Consider the following 19,952-nt stretch of genomic DNA (forward strand, 5'->3'; position numbering starts at 1 on the left):
TCTTGGCTTGCAGCAATAGCGTGGCAAAATGGATAAACAATTCACGTGGTTCAGCCATCACTCTAAATCTTCATCAGACACTGTTTCAGTGGCTGCACCCCTTTATCTTAAACGTGTCATTCCTAATTTCCTGTCAGAGGGTCTTTCCACATTACTTCATATTGCTTTAAATGGCAGGACATATGTCCATGGAAAAAACACTCTACAAAATACTGCCTGGATGACAAGAGGTATAGTGGAAAGGAGACAGGGCTGAGCCAAGGTGCTTGAAGCTGTCCTGAAATTAGTAGCCCATAAGATTCTCAATCTCGTTGCTCTCCAAATAAAATACATGGAAAAAAAAAAGGGAGGGGGAGAGGTGGGAAGAAGACTGGGGGATAAGAGGGAGGGAAGAAACCATCAGATAAATATGTGTTTAAACAACTGTAATTAAGCTATTTCTTCAGCAACCCAGAAACTAAAAATGATGAGATGTCATTACAGGTATAACCAGACCATTTTAAGAAAGAAGAAAAAGAATAGGAAACCTACAACAGTTTCAAATTTGAAATGTGTCAAGTTCATGTTTCCTTTCATCTTGTATTTCTGTAATATTTGCTTCATTGTCACTTGGTGTAGCTGGAATGTTTTACATTGAACACCATCTTTTGGTAAACCCACGCATATGGACTTTATTCGCGATAGAGGACTGTCAAAAACTTAACATCAAGAAAGCTGTTAGTGGGATACTGTAAAAGGATTTTCCAGTTTTAGTAAGTACTATGATATTATCCATCATTCAAAAATGAGTTAAGCAAAAAGGAGAGCTTTCCTACAGTTTCACTAGTGTTTTCCACAATAACCCCTACTAACTGCTTGCAAGTGTACGTTTTCAGCCACTCTCCACAGTACCTTAGCAATCACTACAAATCCCACTTATCTAAACTAGTGATTAAAAACCTTTAAGGGGAAGCTGTTTAATTAAAAGTAAAGTAGACATTTATTGTGCGTTTAGTGTGCCAATTTTGCTATGACCTAAGAACCATTCCCTAATTAAATTTTAATTCTCCCATATATTACAACTACAATATGATAATGAAAAAGAAAAAAAAAGAGCTAATTCAAAATTCCTACTTTCTGAAGTGTTAGCTGGGCTAAGTTTTAAAAACTGAGATTGGATTTTGCTGTGTAGGGGCAGGAGAGGGATATCCCTATCCTGTTGGCATATATTTATGGTATTGCCATCAAATTTAACAGAATCAGAAATACATCTGTGGAACTCATGCTCATCATTCGTTTACTTACATTGAGCTAAATCTGTCACAGAATCACAGAATGGCCTGGGTTGCAAAGGAGCACAGTGCTCATCAGTTCCAACCCCCCGCTGTGTGCAGGTCACCAACCAGCAGCCCAGGCTGCCCAGAGCCACATCCAGCCTGGCCTTCAACGCCTGCAGGGATGGGGCATCCACAGCCTCCTTGGGCAACCTGTTCCAGTGCCTCACCACCCTGTGTGTGAAAAATTTCCTCCTGATATCCAACCCAAACCTCCCCTGTCTCAGTTTAAGGCCATAATTCCTTTGATTTTAGTGGAGTCAATTCAGACTGACAAAGCCATTCCATATGCAGTATTTTCTAAAGATTAGAAAAAGATATTTAATGCCACATATTGATCAGCATTGTACGTAGATATCCAGAGAACCTTTTTCTGGTCACCCTCATGCTAATGTAAAGCAGATGCAATTCCACTGGTACCTTTACACCGCGTACAGTGTAAAATCAAACTGCTAAACTGCACGTGCTCACTCATTCACTAGAAAATACAGACACTTTTTCTGTGTGTAACACACTCCCGTATTCACGTCGAAATATAGCAAGCCTTATGATCGAAACGTTGCCTTTGCTTTCCTCAGGAATCGGGACATTCTGAAGTGCCATGATGGATCAGGCACTTTGACAGTGCCACAAACGATGAGTGTGATTGCAGAGTCCTTGTGAGGCACAGGACCACCGACAGTCAGCCGAGAACACACCTCTGCTGTTCCGTTTTTTATCGTTATTACTCTAACACTGACATCTGACCCCTTTAGCTGCTTGTGTGTAGTGAAGTGTTCCTGGCTCACACCTGGTGTTGGTAATAAAGCACAGCATGCATAAATAATGAAGATATGTTTGTGAAACTTCACTAAGTGGCAACTGCCTGTGACAGAGATCCTGCTACCAGCACTTACTGCTGTAAAGGTTTGTTAATGGAGGCTGCTCAGCGGATGACAAAATGACCCAATTAAAGTTTATTCCAAATGGCATCGGGGTCATAAAAAGGAAACAAAAGAGGGGGGAAAAGGCTCTGGTGGTTTGGAAATATATTGCAATATATATTATTACATCTGCACTTTTGCTGTCACAGGAGGACTTCACGTTCACTTAAAACAATATCTATTTAATGTCAAGTTGATGAAAAGGGTGACTTTTTTTAGACTGAAAAATGATGGCTTGGGATATGCTGCTGGACATGTTTTTCAGGAAAAGATCGAGTAAGAAAGTCTTTGGAGATTGGGATAAGAGAGACATTTCTCCTGTCAGATACTTGGATCAGAGGCATTCCAGATGAGCAAAGGATTTCAAATTGAAGTAGTCAGTCCATTTGTAGGAGAAAAACTCTATCATATACACAGTAAAGTACTTCTAGTGCAGGACTTGTCTTGTTCCGATTTGTTCTGAAATTTCTAGATCAGGGCTGAGACCATGAATGCCTCGAGGACCAGACACATGGCCCAATTTACAGAAAAGCTATTTGCTCCTAAATGTCCCTTTGATATGAAAAGGGGAAATGTGTGTAAATGAAAGAGGAGACTGAGGTGCTTCAGTGAGAAGTCAGCAAGTAATAAAGTGTCAGTGATTTTGAGGCACCTTTCCATTGGCTCTTACAATCATCCCACGCAGGGAAAGAAGGCTTTTCCATGCGTTTTCTTTTGCAGACCTACTCTTTGTGTGGTTGTTTTTTTCAGGCAAACAGGAGAATTAAGGAGAACATATGGGCAGACTGCAACTATCACTTGCATGGTTTTGTCCAGGAAAATGAAAATGAGCTTTCAAAAATTATTTTCTTTCTTACCTTGCACCCCTATACACTTGCAGTATTCAATCCCTGCTATTTTGCAGCCAAGGAGCAGCAACCTGTTGCTTGCATACAGACCTCACCAGCGTTAAAGCACATTGCTGAAGATGTAGCAACAGGTCAGCAGCTGCCTAAGCTAATAACCTGCAGATCTGTAGGGTCTGCCTCTTGCAGACACACTAAAACACATCCTGTCTATCTTTTTTTAAGATGTAACTTTAACCCTGCAATTTCCATCTTCTCTGGAGAGAAGGTTTGATCAGGAAATATTTTGTTATGTTTTTTTGACATATCAGCCCATCTTCCAAAAGTCTTTGGCTTGAAACATTCTTCTCACGTTCCAGGGATGAATGCCCTTGTAAAATCAACAAGATTCTTTGCCTTAAGGCAGCGATTCCTGCTTTAACCAAATATGCTGCAAGAGATGTAGCAACACATCCTGTGACCTACTTGAAAAGAGGATAAAAATTCATTTCCTGAACAATAATCTTTCCCAAACTCAGGGTAAATGGTTTGCTATTCGTGTGATATTTCAAACAGATATGTTTTTCTTTCTGCCTTCCATTTGTCAACAGAAAAAGAAAGCCTGTTACTGCAGAAATCAATGCTTTGTAATCCCACCACCCTCAGTGTGATCTTGTGAGATCTGCCAAGGCTGGGTGGGCACTTGGGAAGGAAATGTCCAAGAGCAGCTAAACACACACAGATCAGCTGTGGTGCTGCTGCTGTGAGACCCATCCCACAGCTCTCTGTGTCAATGCTAACACAATCAAAGCACAACATGTGAACAAATCCTCTCCCAGAACAGACCCTTGGTAAGCATTTGTCCTTCCTCATCCCCACCCTGTCAGCGTTGGGCTGGTGTGATTAGACAGTGAAGACACTGATGTAGTACAGTAGCAGCAACCTTTCAGAAGAAAAGCAAAATAATAGCCCTAGCTGCTTGCCCTCTTTTCAAGAATACAGCAGTATTTATCCAATACATAAGAGCTCTTAGCCTCAGCCTTCTGACAAAATTCCTATTGTAGCTGATTATATTCTTCTTATCTACAAACCTCCTATGCTTCAGCTAGCACGAGTGGAAATTTTCCAACTGAATGTTTTTCCAATGGAAAACTGCTGCTGAACTGAAAACAAAGCTCTCCTATGAAAGTGTCAACTTCAACAAAATCTGAAAAACAATTACGACTCCTTCAGTAAGGTTAAAATACCCTACATTAACCTTTTCAGAACAGTGACTCCATTTTTCATTTTGAAATTACTCCTTCAGATTGCGTTATATTTTAAATTGAGATTAAAGACTGGGGTTTAAAATAAAATCATTTTGAAAATGCCACGAGGTGGTATGATTTTATTCTGTTTCAGAAATAAAACAAATGATTTATTTTGAAAGATAATTTATTTCTCCTTTGCACCTTTGCTCGTGCTAGGCACATCATTACTACCCTTGTAAAGGAAAATACCAGATATTCTCCATGAGACATACTTGTATGTCAGCCATGGTGGCTGTACTGGGTCCTATAAAGAACCAAACTTTTCTGTCTCCCAGTGTTATGAAATTGTATGCTGACCTCATGTATTAGAATGCATAAGAGCACGGATCTCTTACTCTTACAAGTGAACTAGCTTTATCTTCTTTAAAGCTTCAAATATCTCACACTGAGCAGTACATCACTGAAATGCAGCTGCAAATTTCTGATCTGCATAAGCTCAGGTAAAAGAGAAAGAAACCAAAGGTTCCAAACCATATAAACCATACGAAGGTTCTTAAGAAGAAAATAACAAACTTTGAAGCTGTGTCCTCTGCAGACAGCAGTGTTTTCTTCTGTTCAGACCAAACTTCCCATGCGACTTCTGTTTCCAAACAGCATAGAGAGAGAGATATTTGGAGGAGACTGTAAAACACAGTATGCATGTCGTAAAGAATATTAGGAACTGTACAAGAAAGAAAATTACTCAAACTGCTAATTTTAATAGCCTAGTGGTGGGACCGCTGAAAATCCTGATCCGATTTTCATTTCTGGATTGTCTCTTAGGGCAGAGCAAAGCAGAACCACACAAGAAAGTGATCTCTTGGTGAGAGACTAAAATTCATAAGATGTAACTTCTAGCATTGTCCTTAGTACAAGGAAAGGTTCTGCCATCTCAGAGCCCTTGAATAAACGTCCCACAGACTGCCCAACTCCGGCTGGAAAACCTAATTTCATTCTCATCCGAAGTGAAGTGGAAAGAATAATGCTAAAGTATTTCATAGAGGTGTGATAACGTTCAGTTCTGTAAGGGGTCACATAATGTATGCTTGTAAGTCCCACTCAGAGATCCTTGCAAGCCACAGACCTGCCCTTGAATGCTGGTCTAGAAGTACCTATTCTACTTGAAATAAGTCAGTAGGTCAGCCTGCTTCCAACACTTTCATGCTTGAATACTGGATCAGATTTAGGAGCATTGCAGTGTTTTTGGTATTGTTATGACCCATAAAAACTAATACTGATAAAGATGCAGTGCATAGATGTAGGAGTTTGCATCAGAGAACACCTGCAGAAGACAGAGCGATAAATCCCAAGCTACAATTCAGACTTCATAACTGCCTCGTCTCTTTAAATTTATGACACTGTTGGAACTTCTATTCACCTGCTGGATGCATAAAACACATCAGCTAGAAATGTTGCATGCGTATTTGTCATCAAATATAGGCAAGCTGCTTTCCAGGGGCTTGAGACAGATGAAAGCTATGGAATCTGCCACTGAATGTAAAGGAGTCAGAATCACAGCTTCTTGTAAAAGGAGTACAAGAACTGAGATCATCCGCACTAGTAAGAAATGACCTAGCACCACAAAACTTTATCAGGAAACATCAACTGACCAAGCAAAAGCATTTTTTGTGAAAATATTTGTGGTTTGATATGTTCATAGACATGGTTCTGCTGGAAAGCTAGCTTTTGGGAAGGATGCCTTTAGAAATCCAAGAATCTGAGCCTTCCATCAACATGGATGATATGTCTAGCCACACCTGGGCTCCCATGTTGCTTGGCTACTCAACAGGCATAAGTCTTCTAAATTCTTTATCTTACTATTCATCCATTAAAAATTGAAGTCTTTAACTAATAGCTTGCAGAAGAGTTCCGAAACTTGCTGATTTTTCAGGTGGGTGACTTGATGCTGCCAGCTAAAGTCTTGCTTAAACATGCAGGAAATCTGTTTGCTAAGTTTGAATAATTTTGTTCATAATGCAAAAGAATAAATCCAGCATCCCACTCAGAGCAATCAGTTGCACTGACTCTGATGGATTTAAAAATCCTTTCTTGAAAAGAATCTGAAGAACTTGTTGTGGCTTATGGTTATCTTCAAACAAAACTTAGTCAGGTCCTCCTGGAAACTTTGCTATCAGCTCTTCATCCCAAACTAAACATTCTAGGAGGCTTTGCTAGACTGTTTCAGATAATATGCTCAGCAATGCACTGACCAAAATTAGGATGTCTATGGAATTAATTCATGGTAAGTGGTTGCTTTAATTCCACAGCACAGAATGAAAAAGTATTTCTTCCTCCTCCTTCCTCCCATACCGCTTTCTCATGCATTAAGTTTCTCATGTTGAAGTTTCATTTGGGCTAACTCACCTTGGAGATACATGGGGGGGAAACAGTTATTTCATCTGATTTGTGCTTGTGTAAATGCCTAATTAGCAATCAAAAATACTCTCGGATAGTAGGAAACATATCTTTATTCAGTTAGACTTTTAAAGAAGCAAATTTCCAGATGAGCTGAAAAATATGCAAGTCATGACAAAATATTGATTGCATAATAATGCGATGTCAACAGTGCAGCATAATCATGTTTGCAGGTTAGTGCTTTACATATATTATACAGCTGAGGTTTTACTGCTGAAATTGAAATATAAATGGAGCAGTATTTATTTCTGGAAAACAAAGCATTGCTCACATACTAATGCCCATCTTCCAGGTCATGATAAAACGTTATGATCTCTCTGCTAGACTAATGAAAAAGAAAAAATACAGTGCTTAGTATTAAATCTGATGTGGATGACATTTAAGGTCATGAAAGACAATCTTAGTTGTACCAAAATCTTTTAATCTTATTTACAGATTACTCCATCAGTGGCTCCCTGGAGTTGCAGAAGGGTTTTGTTCACATATCTTTATTATTTAATTGAATGTTGGAAGTGTAACATATCGTCAATTGCTCTTAATTTAAAAAGGACTTGCTTGTCTCAACATCACAGCATTTGGAAAACTAGAGGAGTACTGACTCTGAAATACACCTGGGCAAATTCAATATTTGGCTTATGAAGTGGTTTGGATACAATTAGATAAGAAAATGACTATAAAGTGTGAAGCCCATAATCACAATTAATTATGATCCAACAGATGTTCAAAATGACTGTAAGTTACACCAATCTGATGTAACAACCAATTTTGATTTCTGTGTTAATTCAGGATGCAATTCCCACTAAAACCACTGCAAATAATTAGGGGTGTGCTGAATTCTGTATGCAGGAATCCACGTGGCTGTCTGCATTCTGTGACAGAAGGGCACTGGTATGATTTTTGCTATCACAATCATTACTTTTTGTACAACCTTCTGTTTTCTCTTGTTGGTAATGCTTAAGACATCACTGTTCTTCATATATATGAAACACCTGGACTTCTTAAATTCCATGTCTCTTTAAGGACTAAATTTTTGCAGTAGGATACTGAATCCAAGGCAAGTTTCACAACAACATCAGTAGCCAAACCAAGAACAGTTTCATGCCTAAATGAATGCACAACCAGTGTCAACCATACAATTTATGTAGAAAAAATTCAGAGCTTCACTGCTCAGACAGGCCATGTTGGAGCCATGTTGGAGTAAGGACCTATCAATAAAGTTATTTTGTCGTTTATTTTCTTTGCTCCCTTGTGTTCTAACCTCCCTTTTCTTGGAGGTATGACCCATGGTTCCTGTGCTAATTTGAAGACTGTATCTCCCCCTCCAATTGTACAACGAGCTACAAGGACTGGCTGCCATTGCAGCCAGTTGCAAAACTGCAAAATCCCCGTGACAAAGACAATCTGAACTTCATTTGCAGTCTACTCCCCTATACAGGTTAGCCAGTCTGTGTCATAAAGGCTTTTGTTGTGAATTTTAAAATATTTTGAGTTAGGTTAGATGGAGCTTTGAGCAACCTAGCTTAGTTGGAGGTGTCCCTGCATGGGGTTTGGAACTAGATGGTCTTCAGGATCCCTTCTAACCCAAACCACTCTGTGATTCCATGATGTTAGAGGATATGGGACATACTGGCAAACAGTGATGGAAGAGTTTCACTAGTGAAGTCCTCCAAGCAGTTATTTCAGCCATCTAACACTGAGTTTTACACCAGACTATGTTTCCTGGGCTGGTCCCCTCTGGATAGGAGAAGCCACTGAGGAAACCACATTATGTGTGTCCATCAATGCTCCATTAACTGAAAGCCAGGTAAAGTTGAAGGGGTATCTGACTCTTGCAGAGTCTATGAGCCTTGGAGGTGAGGCCACATCTCCATGGAACTAATATCATTGGATCTGCAAAGGAACCTGGTACAGTGTGCTCTCACTACTTATTTCCATGGTATTCTTGTAGGACAATCTGATTAATTTATTTCCTGGCCACCGCAAAGCTATCTCTGCTAGGTATTTAGACAGCAACAATTGCAAACAGGTTGTGCACAGGTATTTATAGAGCTCCAATCACATGTCATTGTGCCTAATGACTGATATTAGCATCATGCATCAAATACAAAATCTTTATCTGAAAACAGCAGGGTCAAAACAACTCAACTAATGAAGCAGGCAATGCAGAACACGTACATGGCACCACCTTGCCTACCCTATTTTTGACCATTGAAATAGATTACATGGATCTCAAGTATATGAAAAAAAAAATGCAGTAATGGTACCTAACTTGCACACATGCCAATGTCTCACGGGGAGGTGTAAAACAGGCTTTTTTTTGCCATGGAAAAAAATCCTTTGCACAGACCAGCTCTTTGGTGATGAACTAAGGGGATCGTGCTAGTGCTCAGCACAGAAGAGCACAGAGCAGCTGAGCTCTCCCTTTCCTAATGCTTGGGCTGTCCATATCCGGACAATGTCCATCTTGCAGCATGAATTAACATAAAGTGCCAGCAAAGCAGGACAGTGTTAGCCCTGTTCTGGCTCTCAGAAATAGGGAAGCTCCATGGCCAGCCTTACATTGTAGTTTGTGACTAGCCTCATGTTGGAGGCAGAAGCTGACACACAGAAAGACTTGCAGGACAGCACAGCAGTCGCAGAAATCCATTTGGTACTGTCTCCCCTCCTCTCTTCTAGTCTCCTTAGCAATTAAATAAAATGAAGGCTATTTTGAAGAAGGTGACCAGGATGAGCCATTAAATGAAACTATTGCTTGTATGGAATCAGAGACAGGAAAGCAGACAAGAGGAAGTTCTAGAGATGTGCAGAGGTAATACCCTCTTGTCCAGGGAACAAAAGGACACAGACACTGGCACGCTGGCACAGGGCAGGTGTCTGGCTTATTTCTTGCAGGCCTGTGGTAACAACCAGAATCAGCAGCTTTAGAGGAATGTCAGAAACACTGCAAAGGTTGACTGTAAAATCACCCACCCACCATGGAAAGTTTTCTCTAACCAGAAGCAGTTAGTGCTTGATCTTCAATCTTCAGGTTCACCTCCCTCATGTTTGTACACTTCTTTGTTCCTCTCTGGCATAACTAGAACAAGCTGTGCAGAAGTATTTATAAACTTGTCACAAATCTACACAATGGATTGAACTCATGGTTTTCATAGTCAAGACTCTGCATTCAGAAAGCATTCATTTGATACATGTACTCATCCTTCTTCGAGGGAACACAAAACATACTTGAGCCAGCAATCTCCCACCGTGGGGAAAGGTGGTTCTCTTTCAACCATGGACAATCCTCTGCACCTGACACTGAAACACAGACCAGCTATTGTCATGGACAGACATTGCAGCCAACTGGTTTGATCCTGAGGGTAGTCATTTTTGCAGAGAGGTGTGCATGGCTGGATGCTATTTTGAAATCAAGCCCTGTGTGTATGAAAGAGAGAACAGAGGTGGCTCAATAGTTGCCAGACCTGTACAGATATCCTTGCACAGCCTTGTGTGCAACTATCAAATATACATACATATACACAAATACAACCACGTTGAGTTCAGGAAACAGATTCCAAGCAGAGGAATGAAACTCATCCTTCATTCTTGCAAAGGGGAGTGAGAATAGATGCTGCAGCATTGCTTCTGCCAGCAGACAGAGGCAGGCAGGGTGACTGACTGATCAATTGATTTCGGTCACAGTAGTGGCAGAGATCTTGCTATAATGGTGAAAATCACCAGTGGGGAGCATCGCTGCTCTCATTAAGATAAACGTCCACAAGCCAGCCATGATACTTCACAAATTTCATGAGTGCCTGCCCCTATCACAGATACCACCATCTTCCACCTTTCACTAGTGAAAGTGCTGTCTGATGACACAAGCAGAGAAATCAAATGTACGTACCAGAGGAGGATTTCTCTTCTGAGGCTACGTCATAAGCAGCTGAAGCTAAAATGCATAAATACATGAAATACACACCTTAAATACAAGACTGTATGTGGAAAAGGACACACAGCCAGCTGAGTACAACCTAAGAAAGCAAAGGAAAGTATCAGGGTAGAATTACTTGAGGGTTTATTTTTCCATTTTAGTAATGACATGCCCAAAGAAGCTGTGACCTGTGGGATATCAGCCTCTGTGTCTGTCTATGCTTCGAGACTTTTTGAACCATATTTCATCCTACATTCAAAGAAAAGAATACTAAGCAAGATCCACAGTTTGGCATGCAAAAATCCTCCAGAACGTGGTTCTACCAACTTGAGTAAGATTTTAAGAATCCTATCTTACCTCACTCTTTCTGTAAAACGAAGGCTGTAATTTTTCATTTGATAACATCTACAAATGCAGTGCTAATATTCCCCAAACACATATTTCTCCCAACAGTCACACAGTGCCCTCTTCTCCCTGTATCCATGTAATTTTGCTTCCCAACCACTTCTGCTTCACCTTTTTGCCCTTACCACTATTCTCTTACTACTTGGATGTCTCAAAGTCTCCTATCTATTTTCCCAAACTGCTCTTTTTCTTCCTCTTAACAGGGCTTCTTTACCAAGTATAGGTTATAGGCTCTGCTTTCTGCTCTTCCTCCTGTTTCTGTGTGCATCTCCAAGTCACTCTAATCCAGGCTACAGGAACTGACACACATGATCTCCTCACGACTGTATCCCAGGGTGTTACCCACTTTATTTGTGAAAATTTGCAAGTTATAGGAAAAGTGTCAATACCAAGAAAGCTTTTTCACCTTATCCTTCTGGCCAACAGTGTCTTTCAAGAAGATTCAAATCCCACAGGAAACAAAACCTTTAAGAGCCTCTGACCACGTTTAGATCTTTCTCCCATTTCTGCCCAATGGTTAATATCAGAAGGCCAACAAACTGCTTTGGAGAATCAAGGATCTTTCTCAACCTGGACATCAGAATTTGCATGTTTCCACACTCCCTTATCTAAAACTGTATTCTTTCCCACATTCCTGTTATTTATATGGGTATGCAGTCACAGCTGATTAGTCAAAATCACTTATGGAAATGTATGCTTCTTAGCTTTCAAAAAGGTAGTGTTTCAGCTATCCTTATTTCAGAACGCAGCACAGGGGCTATCATTTAAAACTTGCAAATGCTCAGAAAGGAAATAGAAAACTGGGCTAGTTTTCCGTAGTAAAGGTGACATCTCTAACACACACTGCAAAAATGCTACATGCAAGCATGCAAGCACACACGGGATTTGCAAAACATAGAAGCATTTTGAAGAACGCTTGCATTCAAAAATATCAGCCATTCTTTCTGGAGGGAGGATAGAGTGACACGAAGAGAAGCTGCTTCCTAATCAGGTGCTGCCTGTACGCAAGCAGAGTAATCTAATTTGCAAGTAGGTGACCTATATGTCTGGGCATACCTGATTATTTATTCAACTAATCAAATTATATTGTGTCATTTGACGGCGGGATGTACACTCTGCTGACATGATGTTATTTTTTGTCACCAGATAAGGGGAATTGATTCTAATCTGTATTACTTTTGTTAGTCATCAACTCTTACACCTAGACCTGCCAAGGAAGCATGAATGCGTTTCCAGAAGTTCAATAGCAAACATATCATTTAGGTCATAGTAAAGATATTCAGTGCTGAACAACAACAACAAAAAAAACAGCGACCATCATCATTTGATCAACTTTATCTCTGTAACAGCGCTTGAAGAGCAAAAGCACCCTTCTGTACCCCTCCCCTTCCATACCCCTCCCACCAGTTAGCCTGACACAGCTGCACATTTTCATTTCTTCATTCATTTTTTTCCTTCTGTCATCACCTGGTTTTAAGAAGACACCGCTTCACATCAGACTGAGAAGCCCTGCCTCGATATCCCCAAACACAGTGAAATCTCAAGAATACCTTCTGCTCCCTGGTGTGCACTTGCAACGTCTGTTTTATAATTAATTTCAAGTCATGTCATAACCCAGACAAAAGGCTGTCCCCTTTTTTTTTTTAATTCTTCTTTTTTTCCCCCCCTCCAACAATATCTCCTGTAAAGGTCAGTGAGCAATTCTTCAGAGACGTCTGCTGGGATGGGGGTCTCATCAGGAGTTGTACGTGTCCGTGTGGCCCAGAGAGGCCTCACAGGATCTCGATATTTACTGCATCCACTCCCCCCATTTTTATTTTTATTATTATTTTTTTTTTTTAAAGACCCACTGCAGCGTTTCGGTGTGGAGGAGCGAGGAGAGAAAGAGTGTTGAGGAAAGCTTTTAAAATATATAATGATGAGCCGCTCAGAGAGAGCGAAGCCTCGCCTGTGACAAGGAGCGGAGCGCTCTGACAGCAATTGCCGCGGCTGCTCCCACCGGCTGGGGCTGCCCCCCGGACCGAGGGAGGAGGGATGTCGGGGACGGGACATCTCTGGACCGCGACCCCCAGGCCGGGTCCCAGCCGTCCCGATGCAGGTGGCAGCTCGGCGGCGGGAGGGATGCGGGGCGGCCTTGCGGGGACGCGGCGGCGGCGGCGGCGTCGCGACCCGGGGCCGCGGCGTTTGGGAACCCCGTCACCCGGGCGATTCAGGCCCGGTCCGACCCGGTCGGGTTCCGCCGTCCTGCCCCCTCCCACCTCCCCGCCCGTCTGCTCCCTGCGCCCTCCCCCGGGGCTTTGGATGGAGCGAGCGCAACTCCAGCCGCCGCGGCCGCTTTCAGCCCTCTCCTCCCCGCTCTGCGCCCGGCTTCGTCGCCTCCCCTTCTCGCCTGGGAAGCGCAAAGTTGCGTTCAGACGGTACCTCGGCTGGAGAGCGAGCTTAACGAGCCCATTAAATATGATCAACGTACCGTCTGCACGGAATGAAACCTTTCCCAGTCCTGATTGCTCCAAAGAGGAATCACGTCCTACCTCCCACCTTCCCAACCTTCGTTCTCCCGGTGGACACACGCGTGTAATTACTGGCGATTGTGCAAACGCAGCCCTCAGCAAAAGCATGCCGGTACTGTAGGGAGGGAAGGAGAAGGGAATACCTTTCATTTAAGGCAATATACATGTAGATTATGCTTTCTTTTCTACATCAGCCGATAGTTATTGTGCACGAAGCGCTATCGGCGGCTCGTTCCTTAATCTCTCTCTTTTTTTTTTTTTTTTTTTTTTTTTTTTTTTTTGGCTTTTTTTACAGGTGATCTGGAAATAAATGACGGATCGCTTTGTGGAAGGGCGAGGGGAGATGACGACTCGTTAGTGCTGATGCTAAGCAAGGAGTACCGTAGCCTGAGAGCTCTGTGCCGTGATTGCTTTCTTACATAACTCTCTGCCTTCACTGCGGACCGCTCCGCTCAAGGAAGAGAAAGAAGCATAAACCCAAAGCCGGGCCTTGCGAGAGCGGGGTTCCCCTCCTCTAGGAAAGCAGAGCTTCGGGGCACGATCATTAACTTCTGTGATCATCATCATTGGGTTTCTTGGCAAGAAGGCTGAGCGGGCTTTTTTTCTTAACCTCCTGTGTGGGTGTTGGGTTTTTTTTCTATTTGCTCAGATGACATTCCCTGTTCCGATGCCCACCCCCCCCCTCCCACCCCCCGCTCACACAGACACACACACACCACACACACATGCACACCCCTTCTCCTTTCATCATCAGCAAATAAAGATTAGGTGGGCAGATTATAGAAAACGTTTTCAGTCCTGTGCTGATCTTTATTCCGGAGCCTTTGTGATGATATTGATGATGATGATGGTCAAGTGGACAGTTTGATTTTTGTGTTTGGAGCTAGTTATAAAGAATCAATATTATATCAAGGGGTAACTTTCGTGATAAAGGACTTTAACCACTCCGGCTATTCATCATAAGTCTGTAGCAAGCAGATAGGTCAAAAGAAATTATATTGCACTAAAGAGTGTGTCTTCTTATCTCTCCTATACCAGGGGAATAAGGGACAAGCCGATCGATACAGGAGCTGCTGTATACTTCTTGCAATTATCAATAGCTGATTTCGTCTTTTGAGGCCTGAATCTATTAATACAAACCAATAATAATCTTCTGAGCATATCAGTAGCCAAGGGGATGAAAGTTTTTATACCTGACAGCACTATTTACAGAGCTAAAGTTACTGAACAGTGTTGCATTGCGTGCGCATCCCTGTGGTATGCATATACATATATCTGCCTTTCAATATCCATCTCACCAGTCATTTGGGGAAGAACACAGCCTTTTGCAAAGGGGCTAAAGACATTGCTTTTAAAGTAAGCTGCACCCACGGCACCTCCTGCGGCATGGGCAGACCTTCCTTAGGACAGAAATGCAGCATTTTCATCCGTGCACCACCCATACGTGTGTGCATCTATAGGTGTCTCCGGCAGGTATGCTTGCTCTGAAATGCTTGTTGCCTTGATAATACCCCCGTAGCTATGCGTATGAAAGACATTCTGCAAAGTATTTCAGCTTGTTGCTTAACTGAACGTGTCATCTGTTAGGTTAAGGAACGGAAGTGGGTGGTAATTGGAGTTCGCTAAGTGTGAGCGTAAGCTTTTGTGTACATGAATGGATGTTTATTTAGATCCAAGAGCGGAGTGATATGAAATAAAAAGAAAAGCAACTCGAATGTTTAAGGCAAAACGTTCAGGCAGTGTTGTGCTCCAGGCTCTGTACATCTCGTGGTGGGGCTGGTTACTTTACACACACACACACACAAAAATTGTAATAGAAAAGAAACATCTTTATAATTGACATTTGACATGCTGTTTGGCTTAGGCTGTGGTAGACCAAGCACAGATTTCCCTCTGATGGAAACATTTATCATCGTGATTGCTGCAGAGTGGCAGGTGGTGTTATCAATTACTTCTTCTTACCAATAATAATATTAGTATGGTAATATCTTTGCTCATGTGAGAAGGAATTAGCGGTCAGTTGTCGCAGCTTTAAACGGAAGAAATTATGTTGAATTTAACCCCAGGGTCCTCAAACAAAAGTTATGGTAAAAAAAAAAAAAAAAAAAAAAAAAGAGTGGGAAGAGAGACTGCTGCAGCTTGCTAGGAAGAGCAGGAGACGATGGAAAATGAAGTCGAAATAATTGCACGCCCTTTGAATAAAGTTGCTGAGCAAAATAACAATGAAATACAGCAGTCGGATTGCACTGAATGCCACATCCATCTTAACTGCATGTTGGCAATTTTGATGGGCTTAGGAATAACAATCTTGCATAAAGCGTTAAGTGTAGACGGAACTACTTCTACGGTCTTTGTGGAGTCGATCCTGCAGATAAACTTTCTGAAGGCTTACGCGAGGATACAAATTAAAGCAAACCAGTAAGCAGGCATCCCATTCACGTCCATAATAATAATAAAAAAAAAAAAAAAAAAAAAAAAGAACAACGGAGTGCTAAGAAGTATCTAATATTATTAAGCAAGGGGGGGAGAAGAAAAAACGCCATGAAAGGGTGCGAGAAACACCGCAAGAGAAGACGGCAAGTAGCAGAGCGGGTTGAAGTGCGCAGAGCACAGCAGCTGCTGCGTCCCACCGCCGGCACGGCGCTTCGACAGAGCGGGGAGCGGACACGGGTGGGCGGCCCTTCCCTTGCGCGCACCCGGAGCGGCGCGCACAGATTTGCGCGGCTCAGCCTTTCGCCCCCGAATCGGCCGCGTTTCTCGTAGCCCAACTTCAGCCAGAGAGTCGTTTCTTATTCATTTAGATTCAAACCTCGAGTCAGGGAGATGAATTATAAAAGGCCGGTGGAAAATTTTTGCGGTGTAACGGAGAGACGCGGGGAGGGGAGAGGGGTCGGGGGAGGGGGGGGAGGGGGGGGAAGCAGGGGCCGGAGGGACGGGTATCACTTCATAACTTTCCACCCTCCTTCCGAGCGCGCCACTCCTCCGGGCTTTTCCCCGCGGGTCGGAGGAAGTTTCCCTCTCCGCATCGCGCCGCTCCGAGCCGGGCCGCTCCCGGGCGCATCCCCATCGCTCCCCGGGGGGCTGCCGCACCTCGCCCCGCTCCTTTCCCATCTCTCTCCCGGAGCGGGGCGAGAGAAAAGGAAACCGTCAAATGTATCGCTTGAAACCCTAGAATATGGTAATGTCGAGAGATACAAATCTGGTAATTATGCCCTTCTTGACTGTTCTGTTCTCCATTGTTCATTAAGCATTAAAGACAGGATTATTTAATTTTCCACTTAAAGATTCTCTCACGTCCCGCAAGATCATATTAATTTTCGATCATTTTTTTCACAGCAGACAAACTTTTGTTTCCACAACGCAAAGGGTTGCTAGTTGTTTTTTTTTTAATACCGCTCCAGGAAAAGCACGTTTGAAAGGCTCTTCCAGAAATCGTACGAGGCACTGAGCAATGGAAAATGCCCAAATTTAGGGAAAGAAAGAAACAAACAAACAAACAAAAGTGTTGTTTGAACAACAGTAAGAGATCCCTTCAGAAGTGAACTAAGTGAAAATTGACCCAGTTTTGGTACTCAGCGCAATTCGGGAAAAATGCCTGGGAGAGGTTAAAGTGCGTCCTCTTCCATCCCAGGCACACGCTGCAGATGTGGGAGGCGGCGGAGCTCCCTCACCTCGCGCAGATCGGGGAAAATGGACTTCGGAGCCTCAGGAGAAGCCTCAACTCCAGTTCCCTGCCCGCGGCTGCGGTGCCGCAATGCCCGCAGACGTTCGCTTTCACCTGCGCTCTGCCTGCAACATAACGCAGCATATGCACACGGCATAACGTGTTATTCGTGTGCAATAAATCCCTATTTCTGATGGGGGGAGGAGGGGGGGGGTTAAGCTCAATTAATGAGCTCGTCCCCTCCCACTTCATACTAGAAAATCACATTAGATTTCAGCCTTCGCGATCGTCTCTGGATATTTTAGATCAGACGCTCTCAGTACGACCAAACTTTCAGCGAGGATGGATACACGGAGAGAACACGCGTTAGATTTATAGATGGCAAACAAGGCTTTCAAATTATAACGATCAACGAGAGGGGTCTCGTGTACGCATCCCGCTAAACGAAGGACAGAAAAGCACGCCCGTCTGATAGCCAAATGGCACAGATTTGGCGTTTCAGCACTTTTTCTCGTAAGGATCGCGCCCGTTTTTAACGAATATCTGCACCGCAGAAACCACTGGTAGTCTGCACGTCACCGAGCTCCCCGGAGTGGCCTAAACTGCCGCTTCTAACTTTATTTGGTTTGCCCACCAGAAGCAAAGCGGGGGATAAAGCGTGAGCCCGGAGACGCGGTATCGCGACGCCCGAGATAAAGGGAGCTATCAGCAGGGAAAGTTTACACAGAGTCCTCTCCCAAAGCAGGCGGGGTTAGTGTGTTTTAAGGACTAGGGCTGGATTACACGGGCTGCGGCGGGGGTATTAGGAGGAAATCCCTTTCACTCGGCCTCGCCTCGCTCCCCAGCCTCATGCGCAAAGCTGCTCGGCGCTTCTCGCCCCCGCTGCGCGCCCGCGCAAGGGCCGGGGCCAGCACCGCCAGGAGCCAATCTGCAAGGGGCACTTAAAATAATAATAATAAAGAGAGAGAAAGAGAAAAGAAAGAAAGAAAGAAAGAAAAAAAAAAAGGAAAAAAAAAAAAACAAAAAGAAAAAACAAGAGGAGGGGAACAGCTGGCGGAACCTCCCCCGCACGGCCACACGCACACTCAGGCGCGGAGCTGCGCGTTGCGCGGTGGAGATCGGCGACGGTGGGGTACATCCTAGCGGCGGCTCTGTGCCATGGGCGCCCTGCGCTGTCGGGCGAGGCCGCGCCCGGAGCGGCAACTCGTGGCGGCGGCGGCGGCGGCGGCGGCGGGACCGGGCGGGGCGGCGGGCGGGCAGGCGAGTGGGGGGGGGGGGGGGCGGGGGGGGGAGGCGGCCCGGCTCCCGGCAACTTGTAATGCGATAGAGGAGAGAGCGGGAGGGGGAAGAGGGGGATGGCTGTGCTTCTCCCCCCCCCTCGTCCCCCACCCCCTCCCTTCGCACTTTTAGGGGTGAAAAAAAATAAATAAATAAAGTGGGGGCCGAGGAGAAAAGCCGTCGGGAAGGTGCGTGCGGAGAAGGGAGCGGGGAGGCGGCGGGCAGCGGGCTGGGGGCAGCCCCGGCCGCAGCCCCGGCAGCGCGGCTCGGGGGGAGGCGGAGGAGGAGGAGGAGAGTAGGAGGAGCCGCCGTGAGCCCCGCACCGCTCCCAAACTTGAAAGTTTATCTGCCCGAAATCAGGAGCGGCCGCGGGGCGCGCAGAGCGGCTCGGAGCGGAGCGGGCGGGGAGAGGCTGCCGGCAGCGCTGAGAGCGGAGCGGGGCGAGGAGGGGAGGGGGCTGCAGCCCAGCGGTAACGGCGGCACCCGGCCTCAGAGCCGGGAGAGGAGAGATGCTGTGTGCCGGGCGGCGAGGAGCGGCCCATCGGCGCGTCCGCGAGACCGCTGTCATTAGCTAAGAGGACGCGCGAGTGAGCTGGGGAGGGGGTGAGGAGCGTCCCACAAAGTCATTCCGACCTGTGGGAGAGGGACAAAGAAAAAAACTTCCTACCAATGGACAACAGGAAGTGAGCACCACCACCAACGGGGAGCCTCTGCTCGGAGAAAGAAGCTGCAAGACAAAGAAGAAGGAAGGAGAGGTGAAAGACAAAACTGCCCGAGGTCTCCTGTGCGTGCGCTTCCGAGAGGAGAGAACAAAAGTCAGCCGGGAGGGGAGACGGAGAACAGGAGACAGGATGGGAGAGCTACGGAGAAGCACGTGAAAAGCGAAGGGAGAGAAGAGCGGACGACGCACAGGCACACAGAAAAGAAAGAGAAGCGTTCACAAAAGTTTCTTCTCCCGGAAAGAAATTACTCACACGCACACAGACAGCAGATGCCTCGCAGATCAACTTCTGGGGAAAGAGAGACCAGGAGAGACGAGGTGATGTGAAGAAAAAAAAAATCAGGAGAAAAAAAAAAAAAAACATAAAAAAAAAACAACAAAAAAAAAAAAAAACAAAAATAGAATAGAACAGAAAAAAACAGAGCAAAATAAAATGAGAGCCGAGGGAAAAGAAAGACAGAAAGGCGAGGATCGTGACCTCCCCCGAGAAGCGAACCTGGCCCATATGTTGTGCACAGCGCGTGCAGCCCAGAGCCCCGCTGCGCGCTGTTTGCATGCCCCTGCGCCGCGCTCAGTGCCCGTAGCGGGCGACGCTGCTGCGGAGCCGCATCCCCCGGCGGAGCGGAGCGGCTAATTGCGGAGCCTGCCCTTCATTTCCATATGCAGCCCGAGTCCGCTGGAGCCGCGCCAATCCCCGCTC

The sequence above is a fragment of the Centrocercus urophasianus genome, unplaced genomic scaffold, assembly GCF_019232065.1.
Source record: "Centrocercus urophasianus isolate 14NV4802_14NV808 unplaced genomic scaffold, USGS_Curo_1.0 seq_11, whole genome shotgun sequence".
Lineage (NCBI taxonomy): Eukaryota > Metazoa > Chordata > Aves > Galliformes > Phasianidae > Centrocercus > Centrocercus urophasianus.